This window comes from Nycticebus coucang, chromosome 11 (genome assembly GCF_027406575.1).
Source record: "Nycticebus coucang isolate mNycCou1 chromosome 11, mNycCou1.pri, whole genome shotgun sequence".
Classification (NCBI taxonomy): Eukaryota; Metazoa; Chordata; class Mammalia; order Primates; family Lorisidae; genus Nycticebus; species Nycticebus coucang.
This window is the reverse complement of record NC_069790.1, coordinates 21,002,410-21,017,868: the sequence shown is the minus strand read 5'-3', so window position 1 is coordinate 21,017,868 and position 15,459 is coordinate 21,002,410.

The window sequence follows — 15,459 nt, the reverse complement described above, 5'->3', positions numbered from 1 at the left end:
GACTTAGGTTATAATAAATACAGAGACAAAGGGCTCAATACCACAGGTGCACTCAGCAAAATATAGACTGTGGAGGACAGACAGCCGATTTTTTCAACACATGGAAGAGAAGAGTCAAGACCAGTGATTTTCAACCAATGTGCGGTGGTGTGCTGTGAGAGAATCTTAGAGTGCCTGAAATTTTTTAAAGATCATAAATTAAGTTACTTTTGAAAAAGTTCAAAGCACTGTAAGTATATTCTTTTCTTTTACTTTTTTTTTTATCAACATAATTTAAGTGTGCCATGGAAGTTTAATTATAGGTCCAAGTGTGCCATGAGATAAAGAAGATTGAAAAACACTGCTCTAGATTAATTGACTGTTAAGAGACACAGCAACTGAGGGCAACGCTGCCTATCTTGATTTTAAATAAACTTTTTTTAATTTGAGAAAATCAGAGAAATTGAAACATGAATTGGATAATTATTTAATCACAACAAGGTATTGTTAAATTTTTTAGGTTTTATGTTGTTATTATGAAGATCCTTATCTTGTAGAATTACATGGTGACAAACCATGGATGTAAGTATAGATTTGCATTAAAATAACACAAGGTGGTGAGAAATAAAAATGTAAAAACATTGATTCAGAGTGGATATTAGTTGAAGTCAGATGACAAGTACATGGGATTTTACTATTCTGTTCTATTTTCATAATTATAGGTTTTACGTTTTCATTTTTTAAAAAAGCTTTAGGTGCCTGTGGCTCAGTTGGTAAGGCGCTGGCCCCATATACCGAGGGTGGCGGGTTCAAACCCGGCCCCGGCTGAACTGCAACCAAAAAATAGCCGGGCGTTGTGGCGGGCGCCTGTAGTCCCAGCTACTTGGGAGGCTGAGGCAAGAGAATCGCTTAAGCCCAGGAGTTGGAGGTTGCTGTGAGCTGTGTGATGCCATGGCACTCTACCGAGGGCCATAAAGTGAGACTCTGTCTCTACAAAAAAATAAAATAAAATAAAATAAAATAAAATAAGCTTTAGGCACCCCAATCCTTTTTGCAGGAATTATGGACCCTGTTGGTTTGCATCTCCTGTTCTATTGCATTCCCACCCTTTACCCTTTCCCAACCTGATGCAGAGAGTCAAAACAAACATTCTATTTCACTTGGAGCACTGATGGCCCTGACCAGACTTAAAGCATTATAACTAACAATGTTATGTTAACCATTTTGACGTAAGCATTCCAAATTATATATAAAATCAGCACATTGTACCCCATAGATATATAAATGTATACAGATATGATTTAATTAAAAAAAAAATAGAACTAACAACGGGTGCATAAATTCCTACAAACTGGGATAAGCATGGTCGTTCATTCTTGCTGCTATCCACACAACACACATAACATACGCAACCTATTTACACTTCATATTAATTCAATGGCTTCATCTCAATGAGATGCGGGGAATATGGCTACACTCAAATTGTGCCTAGAATTCCACATAGTGTTTTAGCAAAACAAAGCCTGGTGTTTCACCACAAGACAGAGTTTGAATGCTGAAAAGACATGTATGAGTTGCTTCAATCAGTCGATAAGTGAGTGCTTACAATATGCTAAGAACAAGCAAATAAAGTAAAATCATTCATAACAGAATTCTAATAAAGCTCTCCCTGAATTGATGTTATGTCAAAGGAGGCTACTAGTTTCCATATGGGTCGAAAAGTAGAGATTCAGCGTGGTGGAATTCAAAATAGACATTAAGGTAACTTGAACAAATGTTAAAATATTACTTAAAAACACAAAATGTTACTGAGGGATAATAAAATGAAAGCTAATTTAAGAATAAGCCACCAATATACTTGATGTATATTGAGGTGATAGACTTTAGAGACATGGATTTATGGTGATGAATAGAATCTGTAAAAATGTATACAGGGATCATACGTCTTTCCCTATGATGTTTCACTCTTAAGATGTTTAGAAGTGAAGGTTATATTGGGTCTACTTGATTCTTTATCAAGTCGCTGTAACATTTACATGTAATTTTCCTCCCAAATTAATATTTACATGCACTTTAATAAAATAACCCATGTTCTACAGGGTTCAAATTACAACACAAATGTTCAGTGGCCTTCTCTTATTGTAAGAGGCTTCTCTTTGTTGCTGCAAGTTGGGGGGGGCTGTCTTTTCTTTTTTAATTTTTTTCCCACCTATTTTCCTTCCTTCTGCAAACTACTGTTTTGTTGCCATCCAACCAGGTTCATGTGCCCACTGCCCAAGAGGAAGCCAATACCCAGAGACAGCAGGGTTCATAACAGAAAAAGAATTTATTCTGCATAGTGCTGAGAGGGGATAGGGAAGGAATTTTTCAAATCCACCTCCCTGAGAATTTGGGAGACAAAGTGTTTAAGGACAGTTTGATGGGCAGAGGATTAAGCAATCAGGGACTGCTAATATTCTGGATTCAGGACAGAACCATCAGTCCCCTGGCCTGGGCCAGTCAATCCACTAGAATATAGGACCAGGTTCTTGGATAAGGGATCACAAGACCAGATGAGTCAGTTCCTTGGTCTGAGTGGGTCAACCAATCTGCCAGAATGCAGGACGTGGAAGATATCTCAAAAACTAGTGGCTCAAAGGAGTGGGGCACTGGCCCCATATGCTGGAGGTAGCAGGTTCAAACCCAGCCCCAGCAAAAAAAACAAACAAAAAACAACAACAACAACAAAAAAAAAAAAACTAGCCTTACCTTTCACAAGAGTGATGGTATCTACGGGCAAAGTTAAGAATCTTTATGGCCACCACATATGTGACTCGAGATTGTCAGACAGGGGGAAGGTGACTAATAAATATCATTATTTTAGGGTAAACCTGTTCCTTCACAGAGTTTTGGGGCCCTTACTCTCATTCTCACCTTGCTCTCCTTCCTCAGTTTGTAAGGGTGGTTTCAGTTTGACAAACACTTAGACATTCTGTGATAAGCAGAAATGCATCCTCAGAAAGTAGCTCCCTGAGTCTGAAAAACAGCTTTCTTGTGGAGGAGTATCATCTTGTTTTTAAAGATCAAAAGGAAGTTTAAGAGAAATATTTGATAATTATTTTCTCAGTTAGTTGACTTTTCCTGGGAAGAATTAACTTTGTTTCCAATATTTGTACCTCAAAAGATAGGGGACTTTCTTCTTGTCCAATATAATCACAATCTTTCATTTTTTGTCTCCTTTCCACAGATAAGTAAGGTACGAGATAACTGTAGTACATAACGAGCTGTCTTATTAATATTTGCCCATGTGTCTTTCCATTGCTTCCAGAGTTTTTGTTTCTTACAGTATTGTTTTTCTATTCTTGTTACAATAATTATAGAAACCTTCAATGATACTTCATAATAACAGTTTGATTTGCGATCAATGTAAACTATTTTTGAAGTTTAGCACATAGGTTACTATACAAGAGAAAGAACCAACCTAAGAATATGGGGAAGGGGAAGAGGGAGGGGTGGGAGGGGGGAGGTGGGCAGAGGGAGGGTGATTGGTGGGATTACACCTGCAGTGCATCTCACAAGGGTACATGTGAAACTTAGTAAATGTAGAATATAATTATCTTAATACAATAACTAAGAAAATGCCAGGAAGACTATGTTAACCACTGTGATGAAAATGTGTCAAACTGTTTATAAAACCAATGTATGGTGCCCCATGATCGCATTAATGTACACAGTTATGATTTAATATTAATAAAAATAAATAAATAAAATAAAATAAAAAGTTACAGTAATAAAAAAATCAAAATAAAAAAAAAAAAAAACAAGAGAAAGAACCTAGGAGTGAAAAGAACCTTGTCCTGAATTCAAGTGTCAGCTCTGTCACCAGCTACCTGTGTGAGCCTAGGCAAGTTCTTTGACCTCTCTGGACCTCAATTGTCTCATCTACAAAATCAAGAGCTTAGGAGATGTTTTCATCTCCTTTAGATATTTAGACCTCTTTAGTGCTAAAATTATATGATTTTTCTTAGAACTGTCTGACACACAAAACCTTTGTGCTGTACTTGGTGGACTGGCTATCACAAACAATCTACATGCTCTCTCTCCCTGCCCCCATTTATCCTCCTTCCTCAATCTTAGCCTGGCAAGCTAATATTCTTGGTTCTCAGACTCCCTAGCACTTACATGGAATGGATGTGTAAGCAAGTTTTGACCAGAGAAACTTCCAGAAAAGCATTTTAAAAAGAATAATCTTGGGTGTGACATTCCCTCTCTCTTTCATTCCTTCTTCCATCTTTCTGCTTTATGATGTGGCCATAAGCCTAAAGCTGCAGCAGGCACAAACATGAAGACCAAGGCTAAGTTCTAGCAGATAGAGGAAAACAATGTAAGGAGCCTGATTTACAAATGCATCGCTGAACCATTATCCCAAACCCACCAGGCCTACAATCTCACTGCTTGTTGCCTGAAACAAATAAATTCTCCTCCGTTGAAAGCACTGCTAACTGGGCTTTCCATGAGTTGCAAATGAGTGCAGCCTTAATAAACCTTAAACAGTCTGATTTTTCCCGAATAGTAATTATTTTAGAACATACTTCAGTACACTTTGGAATGAATCCTCCTCCTTAATTCCTTCGGCTTGGTTCACTTTCCATTGAAATGACTTTCTTTCACCTTGTTTAGAGCTTCTAGAAATAATTCCCACACAGCATTTGAGACACCACTCATCCCCCACCTCCCTGACTCTTCCCAGTGGAGCCAATCACAGCCTTTTGTGTGCCACTGGCATCCCTGGCACTCTCCACTATTCCTGTTCTCACCTCACTGTACTATGACTAATTTAGCCTACCTTAACTAAACCAAGAGTCTCCAGAGGACAGTCATCAGATCTTACGTAGCTTGGTTTATCCCAGATACGCTTTGAATGTGATATGTGATAAATTTTCAATAAATGGTAGTTTAATTCTGCACAAGTACATTCATTTATTACTATCATAATCATTTGGCAAACTCTTCACTTCTAGGGACACTTATGGGGACAACTGGACCCCATGTTGATTGTTTTATATACAGAGTATTTAATTCTGGATAGCTCTATATAGACTGTCTCAGTGCCACTGTCATTACCTCTAAACACATTATAAACTAACTGTCAATAAAAGGTTTCTTTCCAGTGTAAAAATCTATGTTGAACTCAGCCACCCTCTTTACCTTATCTGAAGTGTGTAAGCAGCAGTAGGATTGATCCTCCCTGAATTTATTTATTAATTTAATGGAAAGAGAATATGTTATTACAGCCCTTAAATTCATGAGAATGAAAACTAGGGAGCTTTCACAAACAACGCTCAGTAACGTGTATCATGCCTGGGAGGAACATATTACGCCTGTCCTGGGCCACTATGTGTTATAAAACGAAGACACAGCAAGACCCTAATTCTTTCTGATCTATTGATCTCCTTGGCAGAGAACTGCAGATTGCATGTTTTTAAGGGAAGAACTATCCTAAAAAAGGTCAAAAAAGTAATTGGAACATAAAAGGATTATGTGACCTTACATTAAAGCCTATAGTTATTAAGTTTATTACATTTTGCTATAAACCACTAAAATGTCTATCTATCTAGGCAAAGTGAAGCTGATTCAGTTACATTTAAGAATACTTAGAAAATTAATATTTTAGTGGCTCTCATTCACTGAAGCTATGGATAAAATACATTTTATTTCTCAAGGAACATGCTTAGTGAAAAGACATGGTTGAGAAAAACTTTCTAAAAGTAATTCATATACAGAATTCACAGCTTTGGCTACAATTTTTACCTATACTATCATAAAATTAATGAACTAGTTGGGTTTGGGGGGAAGGGAGAGGAAATTACTCTCCTTTTTACTTTTCTACTTAAGTAAATTTACTTTAAAAGGAATTACAGGCAGAGGGAGAGGCATTAGGTCTTGTGGTCCACACACCCCCTCCTCCTCAGCCAATCAGAAAATTAATAATACACCGAGGAGAGCAAGATGGCGGCTGAGTAACAGCTTCCTTGCATCTGGGCACCATGAGTCTGGGGAGATATGACTCCAGGCATCTCAGGCTGGTGGGATCTTCCTATCATCACCCCTGTGACAGGCAGTCAGCGACCACACCAGCAAGTGGTCACGTGTGTTCAATGGGTCTAAACCCGCCCGCAACTTTAAGTTCAGTAGCAGCGAGACTGCAAACCGGAAAGGCCTTACCTGTGAACTGTTTTGGTGTCTTTGGACTTGGCACTCAGTTGAACTGCCTTGGGGAGAGCCTGAGCGGGAGTGCAGAGAACTTTGGCTGTTGTCTAGGGCCCCAGTCTGAGCTGCTGAGCCAGACGGAGCTAATAGTGTTTGGCGGTGGGCCACAGGGAGCCATTGTGAGTAATCTGCCCCGGCAAGTTCCGCCCTCAGGGTCGCAGAGCTAGAATCGGGTGGGAGCTGGTAACCTAGGGACTGAGTAGCTTAAGGGTGGGGTCTGAGCCGCCTTGCAGCCCTAACCCTCAGGGGCAGAGTGAGACCGGTTTTGGCACACTGGGTAAGTGGATAGCCACTTCAGCAGTGATTCCAGTGACAAGCACTTTCCTGGGAAAGCTTCTGCTCAGCAAGTTTACAAGTTCAAAGTGCCTTTTAAGAGGGCTGAAGAGAGATTTAGGGAGTCCACCTGCTGGGGTTTGAGAAATCAGCAGCCTGCAGTCGTATCAGAACTGTAATTAACATCTCACACCCCAGAAGACCACGTGTCGCCCAGACAACATTCAACGACATATATATACTGCTTTGTTTTTGGTTGTGTTTTTTTTTCTTTTTGGTTTGGTTGTTTTTTTTATATTTTGATGTTGTTGATGTTGTTTTGTATTTTAATTTCAACCTTTTCCGCACAGATCTTTTTTCTTTCTCAATTTTTCTAGTTTAATTATAATTTCCCATTGCTGCCTTTTTCAATAACTAGAACTTCATTTTTGCTAGTGTTTCTACCACTATTATTTGGTTTTTCACCAAATTTTATCCCGTACAGTTTTCTTTTTCCTTGTTTTGGTTTGATTTTATAGCATTTTTGTCTTTCCTCTCTACTTGGTGGAGGTGGGGTACTGTGTCTGATCAGGATAGCAAAGAGCTGCTGAACTCAAGGGAACCACCCAACCGGGCACCCCCAAAAGGTGGGCTTTTTTTAAGGTTGTGTCAAAGTACCCTACTGTACACCTACATTGCTCTGTCTCCCTCTTTCTGTGCCTCTCTTCTTTTTGTAAATATTCCTTTCACCCACCCCTTCTCCTTTCTCTATTTTTTTTTTCTATTCACTCAGTCCTCCTTTCTTTGATCACTTTCTTGCTCTTCAACCTTCTCACACTTCTGGTCCTGTACAAAAGGACTCATCTAACCCTTAGTCCATGAGAATTTAAAGAACAAGAGGAAGTGAAAGGAAAATTAGGGCAAGGAAACAGATAAAAGAAATCACTCATGAGGAAGAATCAGCAGAAAACTCCAGGCAACATGAAGAACCAGTCCAGAACAACCCCGCCAAGGGACCATGAGGTAGCTACTGCAGAGGATTCCACCTATACAGAAATGTTAGGAATGACAGAAAGGGAATTTAGAATACACATGATAAAAACAATGAAAGAAATGATGGAAACAATGAAGGAAACTGCTAATAAAGTGGAAAACAACCAAAAGGAAACCCAAAAACAGAATCAAATAAGAGATGAACAATATGAAGAATATAAAAAGAATATAGCAGAGCTGAAGGAACTGAAACAGTCAATTAGGGAACTTAAAGATGCAATGGAAAGTATCAGCAACAGGTTAGACCATGCAGAAGAAAGAATTTCAGAGGTAGAAGACAAAGTTCTTGAGATAACTCAGATAGCAAAAGAGGCAGAAAAGAAGAGAGAGAAAGCAGAACATTCACTGTCACAATTATGGGACTTTATGAAGCATTCCAACATACGAGTTATAGGAATCCCAGAAGGGGAAGAATACCCCAGAGGAAGGGAAGCCATACTAGAGAACATTATAAAAGAAAATTTCCCAAACATCACCAAAGATTCTGACACACTGCTTTCAGAGGGATATTGGACCCCAGGTTGCCTCAACTCTAACTGAGCTTCTCCAAGACACATTCTGATGAGCCTGTCCAAAGTCAAGACAAAAGAAAAGATTCTGCAACCTGCCAGGAGTAAGCGCCAGTTGACCTACAGGGGAAAATCCACCAGAGTGACGGCAGACTTCTCTAATGAAACTTTCCAAGCAAGAAGACAATGGTCATCTACCTTTAATCTACTTAAACAGAACAATTTCCAGCCCAGAATTCTGTACCCTGCTAAGCTAAGCTTAAAAATTGACAGAGAAATCAAATCATTTACAGATATACAAACATTGAGAAAATTTGCCACAACAAGACAGCTATACAGGAAATACTTCAACCTGTTCTGCACACTGACCACCACAATGGATCAGCAGCAAAGTAAGAACTCAGAAAGTAAAGGACAGAACCTACCCTCCACACTGATGCAAAAGACAAAACTAAGCAATGGACTCTCACAAAATAAGATGAATAGAATACTACCACACTAATCAATTATCTCAATAAATTTTAATGGCTTGAGTTCCCCACTGAAGAGACATAGATTGGCTGACTGGATTAAAAAACACAAACCATCCATTTGCTGTCTACAAGAAACACACCTAGCTTCAAAAGACAAATTAAAGTTCCAAGTCAAGGGTTGGAAGACAATTTTTCAGGCAAATGGAATTCAGAAGAAAAGAGGAGTTGCAATCTTTTTTTTTTTTTTTGTAGAGACAGAGTCACTGTACTATCCTCAGGTAGAGTGCTGTGGCATCACACGGCTCACAGCAACCTCTAACTCTTGGGCTTATGTGATTCTCTTGCCTCAGCCTCCCAAGTAGCTGGGACTACAGGTGCCCGCCACAACGCCCGGCTATTTTTTTGTTGCAGTTTGGCTGGGGCTGGGTTTGAACACGCCAACCTCGGCATATGGGGCCGGTGCCCTACTCATTAAGCCACAGGCGCCTCCTGGGACTTGCAATTTTATTTTCAGATCCATGTGGATTTAAAGCAACTAAAGTCAAAAAAGACAAAGACGGTCACTTTATATTGGTCAAGGGAAAAATACAACAAGAAGATGTTTCAATTCTAAATATTTATGCACCCAATTGAAATGCTCCCAGATTCTTGAAACAGATCTTACTCAGTCTGAGCAATATGATATCTGATAATACCATTATAACAGGGACTTTAACACTCCTCTTACAGAGCTGGACAGATCCTCTAAACACAAACTAAACAAAGATATAAGAGATTTAAATGAGATCCTAGAACAACTGTGCTTGATAGACGCATATAGAACACTCCATAACAAAGATAAAGAATATACATTCTTCTCATCACCCCATGGAACATTCTCCAAAATTGATCATATCCTGAGACACAAAACAAATATCAACAGAATCAAAAGAATTGAAATTTTACCTCGTATCTTCTCAGACCATAAGGCACTAAAGGTGGAACTCAACTCTAACAAAAACACTCAACCCCACACAAGGGATGGAAATTAAACAATCTCCTGTTGAATAACAGATGGGTGCAGGAAGAAATAAAACAGGAAATCATTAACTTCCTTGAGCATAACAACAATGAAGACACAAGCTACCAAAACCTGTGGGATACTGCAAAAGCAGTTTTGAGAGGAAAATTCATCACTTTAGATGCCTACATTCGAAAAACAGAAAGAGAGCGCATCAACAATCTCACAAGCCATCTTATGGAATTGGAAAAAGAAGAACAATCTAAGCCTAAACTCAGTAGAAGAAAAGAAATATCCAAAATCAAATCAGAGATCAATGAAATTAAAAACAAAAGAATCATTCAGAAAATTAATGAAACAAGGAGTTGCTTTTTTGAAAAAATAAATAAACAGATAAACCATTGGCCAGACTAATGAGAAACAGAAAAGTAAAATCTCTAGTAACCTCAATCAGAACTGATAAAGGGGAAATAACAACTGATCCCACAGAGATATAAGAGATCATCTCTGAATACTACCAGAAGCTCTATGTCCAGAAATTTGACAATGTGAAGGAAATGGATCAATATTTGGAATCACACCCTCTGCCTAGACTTAGCCAGGAAGAAATAGAGCTCCTGAACAGACCAATTTCAAGCACTGAGATCAAAGAAACAATAAAATATCTTCCAACCAAAAAATGCCCTGGTCCAGATGGCTTCACACAAGAATTCTATCAAACCTTCAAGGAAGAGCTTATTCCTGTACTGCAGAAATTATTCCAAAAAATTGAGGAAGAAGGAATCTTCCCCAACACATTCTATGAAGCAAACATCACCCTGACACCAAAACCAGGAAAAGACCCAACCAAAAGACCCAATCAGATTGGTCTGATTGAATTTCAGACCAATCTCACTCATGAATATAGATGCAAAAATTCTCAACAAAATCCTAGCCAATAGATTACAGCTTATCATCAAAAAAGTCATTCATCATGATCAAGTAGGCTTCATCCCAGGGATGCAAGGCTGGTTTAACATACGCAAGTCCATAAACGTTATCCACATATTAACAGAGGCAAAAATAAAGATCACATGATCCTCTCAATAGATGCAGAAAAAGCACTTGATAAATCCAGCATCCTTTTCTAATTAGAACACTGAAGAGTATAGGCATAGGTGGCACATTTCTAAAACTGATTGAAGCTATTTATGACAAACCCACAACCAGTATTTTATTGAATGGAGTAAAACTGAAAGCTTTTCCTCTTAGAACTGGAACCAGACAAGGTTGTCCTCTCTCACCTTCACTATTCAACATAGTGCTGGAAGTTCTAGCCAATACAATTAGTCAAGACAAGGAAATAAAGGGAATCCAAATGGGAGCAGAAGAGGTCAAACTTTCCCTCTTTGCTGACAACATGATCGTATACTTAGAGAACCCCAGAGACTCAACCACAAGACTCCTAGAAGTCATCAAAAAATACAGTAATGTTTCAGGATATAAAATCAATGTCTACAAGCCAGTAGCCTTTGTATACACCAATAACAGTCAAGATGAGAAGCTAATTAAGGGCACAACTCCCTTCACCATAGTTTCAAAGAAAATGAAATACCTAGGAATATACCCAACGAAGGAGGTGAAGGACCTCTATAAAGAAAATTATGAAATCCTCAGAAAGGAAATAGCAGAAGATATTAACAAATGGAAGAACATACCATGCTCATGGATGGGAAGAATCAACATTGTTAAAATGTCTATACTTCCCAAAGCAATCTACATATTCAATGCCATTCCTATCAAAATACCAACATTGTACTTTCAAGATTTGGAGAAAATGATTCTGCATTTTGTATGGAACCGGAAAAAACCCCATATAGCTAAGGCAGTTCTTAGTAATAAAAATAAAGCTGGGGGCATCAGCATACCAGACTTTAGTCTGTACTACAAAGCCATAGTGGTCAAGACAGCATGGTACTGGCACAAAAACAGAGACATAGACACTTCGAATCAAATTGAAATCCAAGAAATGAAACTAACATCTTACAACCACCTAATCTTTGATAAACCAAACAAGAACATACCTTGGGGGAAAGACTCCCTATTCAATAAATGGTGTTGGGAGAACTGGATGTCTACATGTAAAAGACTGAAACTGGACCCACATCTTTCCCCACGCACAAAAATTGATTCAAGATGGATAAAGGACTTAAACTTAAGGCATGAAACAATAAAAATCCTCAAAGAAAGCATAGGAAAAACACTGGAAGATATTGGCCTGGGGAAAGACTTCATGAAGAAGACTGCCATGGCAATTGCAACAACAACAAAAATAAACAAATGGGACTTCATTAAACTGAAAAGCTTCTGTACAGCTAAGGAGACAATAACCAAAGCAAAGAGACAACCTACACAATGGGAAAGGACATTTGCATATTTTCAATCAGACAAAAGCTTGATAACTAGGATCTATAGAGAACTCAAATTAATCCACATGAAAAAAGCCAACAATCCCTTATATCAATGGACAAGAGACATGAATAGGACCTTCTCTAAAGATGACAAATGAATGGCTAACAAACACATGAAAAAATGTTCATCATCTCTATATATTAGAGAAATGCAAATCAAAACAACCCTGAGATATCATCTAACCCCAGTGAGAATGGCCCACATCATAAAACCTCAAAACTGCAGATGCTGGCGTGGATGTGGAGAGAAGGGAACACTTTTACACTGCTGGTGGGACTGCAAACTAGTACAACCTTTCTGGAAGGAAGTATGGAGAAACCTCAAAGCATTCAAGCTAGACCTCCCATTTGATCCTGCAATCCCATTACTGGGCATCTACCCAGAAGGAAAAAAATCCTTTTATCATAAGGACACTTGCACTAGACTGTTTATTGCAGTTCAATTTACAATCGCCAAAATGTGGAAAAAGCCTAAATGCCCACCAACCCAGGAATGGATTAACAAGCTGTGGTATATGTACACCATGGAATACTATTCAGCTATTTAAAAAAATGGAGACTTTACATCCTTCGTATTAACCTGGATGGAAGTGGAAGACATTATTCTTAGTAAAGCATCACAAGAATGGAGAAGCATGAATCCTATGTACTCAATTTTGATATGAGGACAATTAATGACAATTAAGGTTATGGGGGGGGAGGAAAAGCAGAAAGAGGGACGGAGGGAGGGGTGTGGGGCCTTGGTGTGTGTCACACTTTATGGGGGCAAGACATGATTGCAAGAGGGACTTTACCTAACAATTGCAATCAGTGTAACCTGGCTTATTGTACCCTCAATGAATCCCCAACAATAAAAAAAAAAAAAAGGAATTACAAACCCCTTACCACAAAATTAATGTGTGTGTGCATGGGTGTAGGTGTGTGTGTGTGTGTGTGTATACACACATGTAAGAACTGTATGTACATATGGTAAAGAGGGTGGCTGATTTCAACATATATATACAGTTCTTATGTGTGTGGATTAATATATATATAAAACTTGTGTGTGTATACACTCATGTAAGAACTGTGTGTATATATATACATATGTACACATACATTTTACCTGCAAGGGTCTAAGCCCAAGGCTTGATCTTTTTGTTTTGAAGCGAGATTAGAGAGTCAAGAGGTGTTAGAAACATATTAGTACTAACATGAAACTTTTTTTCCAGGTTAATAGGAGGGTACAAACAATTAGGTTACATTGTTTGCATTTTCAAGGTAAAGTCTGAGTTGTAACTCTGTCCTTCACCCAGGTGTACCATATACCCATACATTGTATCCATTCCGTGACAACTTCCCAAACCCCTCTCTCTCCTCCTTCCTTCTTGAATTTAACTGTGATTTTTCTCTCATGTGAGCCTGTAGTTGTTAATCTACTAGTTTCAATTTAGTTTTGAGTACATGGGATGCTTGACTTTCTATTCTTCTGATACTTAGAAGAATGGTCTCCAAATCCTTCCAGGATAAAAGATGCAAAACTCCATCTTCTTATGGCTGAAGAGTATTTCACGGTGTGCGTATACAGCAGTTTACTATCCATTTATTAGTTGATGGACACTTGGATTGTTTCCACATCTTTGCGATTGTGAATTCAACTGCTATAAACATTTGAGTCCAAATGTCCTTATGGTGAAATGATTTTTTTCTTCTAAGAAGATATCTAGTAATGGGATTATAAGATTAAATGGAAGGTCTACTTTTAGTTCTTTGAGGATTCTCCATATTCCTTTCTATAAAGGCTGTACTCGTTCGCAATCCCAACTATGCAGGGGTGTCCCTCTCTCTGCACACTTGCCAGCATCTGCAGCTTTGGGACCTTGTGATGTGGGCCACTTTCACTAGGGTCAGGTGATATTGCAAAGTGGTTTTGATTACATTTCTCTGATGATTAGAAATGCAGAGCATTTTTTCATGTGTTTATTGGCCATTCGGCTGAACCTGAGACTTTTTATTGACATAATAATAAAGATAATTTAGAGGGAATAATTTTCTCATTATATGATTTAACATTATTTAACATGTAAAGTTTTTTTAAATACCATCAGCTGTGCACATCCTAAAGTTTGGCAAATATGAGTATAGTAGGAAGAGCTTGGGGGATTGACAGAACTGGGTATAAACTCTGGCTCCCCCACTTACCATGTAACTTGGACAAGTTCCCTTACCTCTCTTCTTCATCTGTACAATGGGGTAACAAGGTCCCACAATGGCATACAGTTAAACAGTAGGATATCATAATTTGCAAAAGCATACTGAAGTGTGAAGATGGCTGTAGTCTACTTTAAAACTTTTTTTTTGAGGCAGGGAAGAGTCTCACTCAATTGCCCTGGGGTTGAGTGCCAGGGCATCATAGCTCACAACAACTCAAATTCTTAAGATCAAGTGATTCTCTTGCCTCAGCCTCCCTAGTAGCTGGGACTACAGGCACCTACCACAATGCCTGGCTATTTTTTAGAGATGGGGTCTCACTCTTGCTCAGGCTAGTCTGGAACTCCTAAGCTTAAGCAATCCATCCACCTTGGCCTTGTGGAGTGCTGGGATTAAAGGCATGAGCCACTACATCTGGCCTACTTTGAAACTTTTTATTAATAAAATGGCTTTATGTTGGCTAGAGTAAACCATGCCCCTCAGAATTCCCTTCTAGTTCAGGTGTACCTCAATAGACATTTTTGCATGAACTTTGGAGAGTGAAAATGAAGCAGCAGCCATTTTTATGTTCAGGCTATTATATTAATAATAGAAAAATCCAAATAAAAGCCACTAGAATTGCTTCTACATGTTAAAATAGTAAGCCAAAAGCAATATCTCAACCAGGCGCAGCGGCTCACACCTGTACTTGTAGCACTCTGGGAGGCCAAGGAGGATGGATCACCTGAGCTCAAAAGTTTGAGACCAGCCTGAGCAAGACCAAGACCCTGTCTGTAAAAAAAATATCTGGGTGTTGTGGCTGCTTGGGAGGCTGAAGCAAGAGAATGACTTGAGCCCAAAAGTATGAAGTTGCTGTGAAGTATGAAGTATGAAGAAGCCATGGCATTCAACCAAGTGCAACAGAGAATAAGACTGTGTCTCAAAAAAACAAAAAACAGACAAAAAAAGGCAGTATCTCCTTCCTTTAGGGATTGCAGAGATTAGTGCCGCCAGAATGCCCTTGAAAGATACAGAGGTGGTGATTCCTACCCCATCCCCATTCTACTCGCTGATTTGGCTGGGGCAGTAAACAGAATGACAGTGAATTATTATAAATGTATTTATTCAGGTGCTGACTCCAACTGCAGCTGCTATTCCAAATATAGCTGGAGTAAATCAATATAGCTCTTAGTACCTGACATGCTGCTCTTGGTTTAGGAAATGCTTTTTATTTTCTCTCACTATTAGTAAAGATAATCAAAAGTATCTGCTTTCAGCTGACAAGGTCAGGAATTTTCCTTTGCTGTCCTATTTCAGGGGTATAT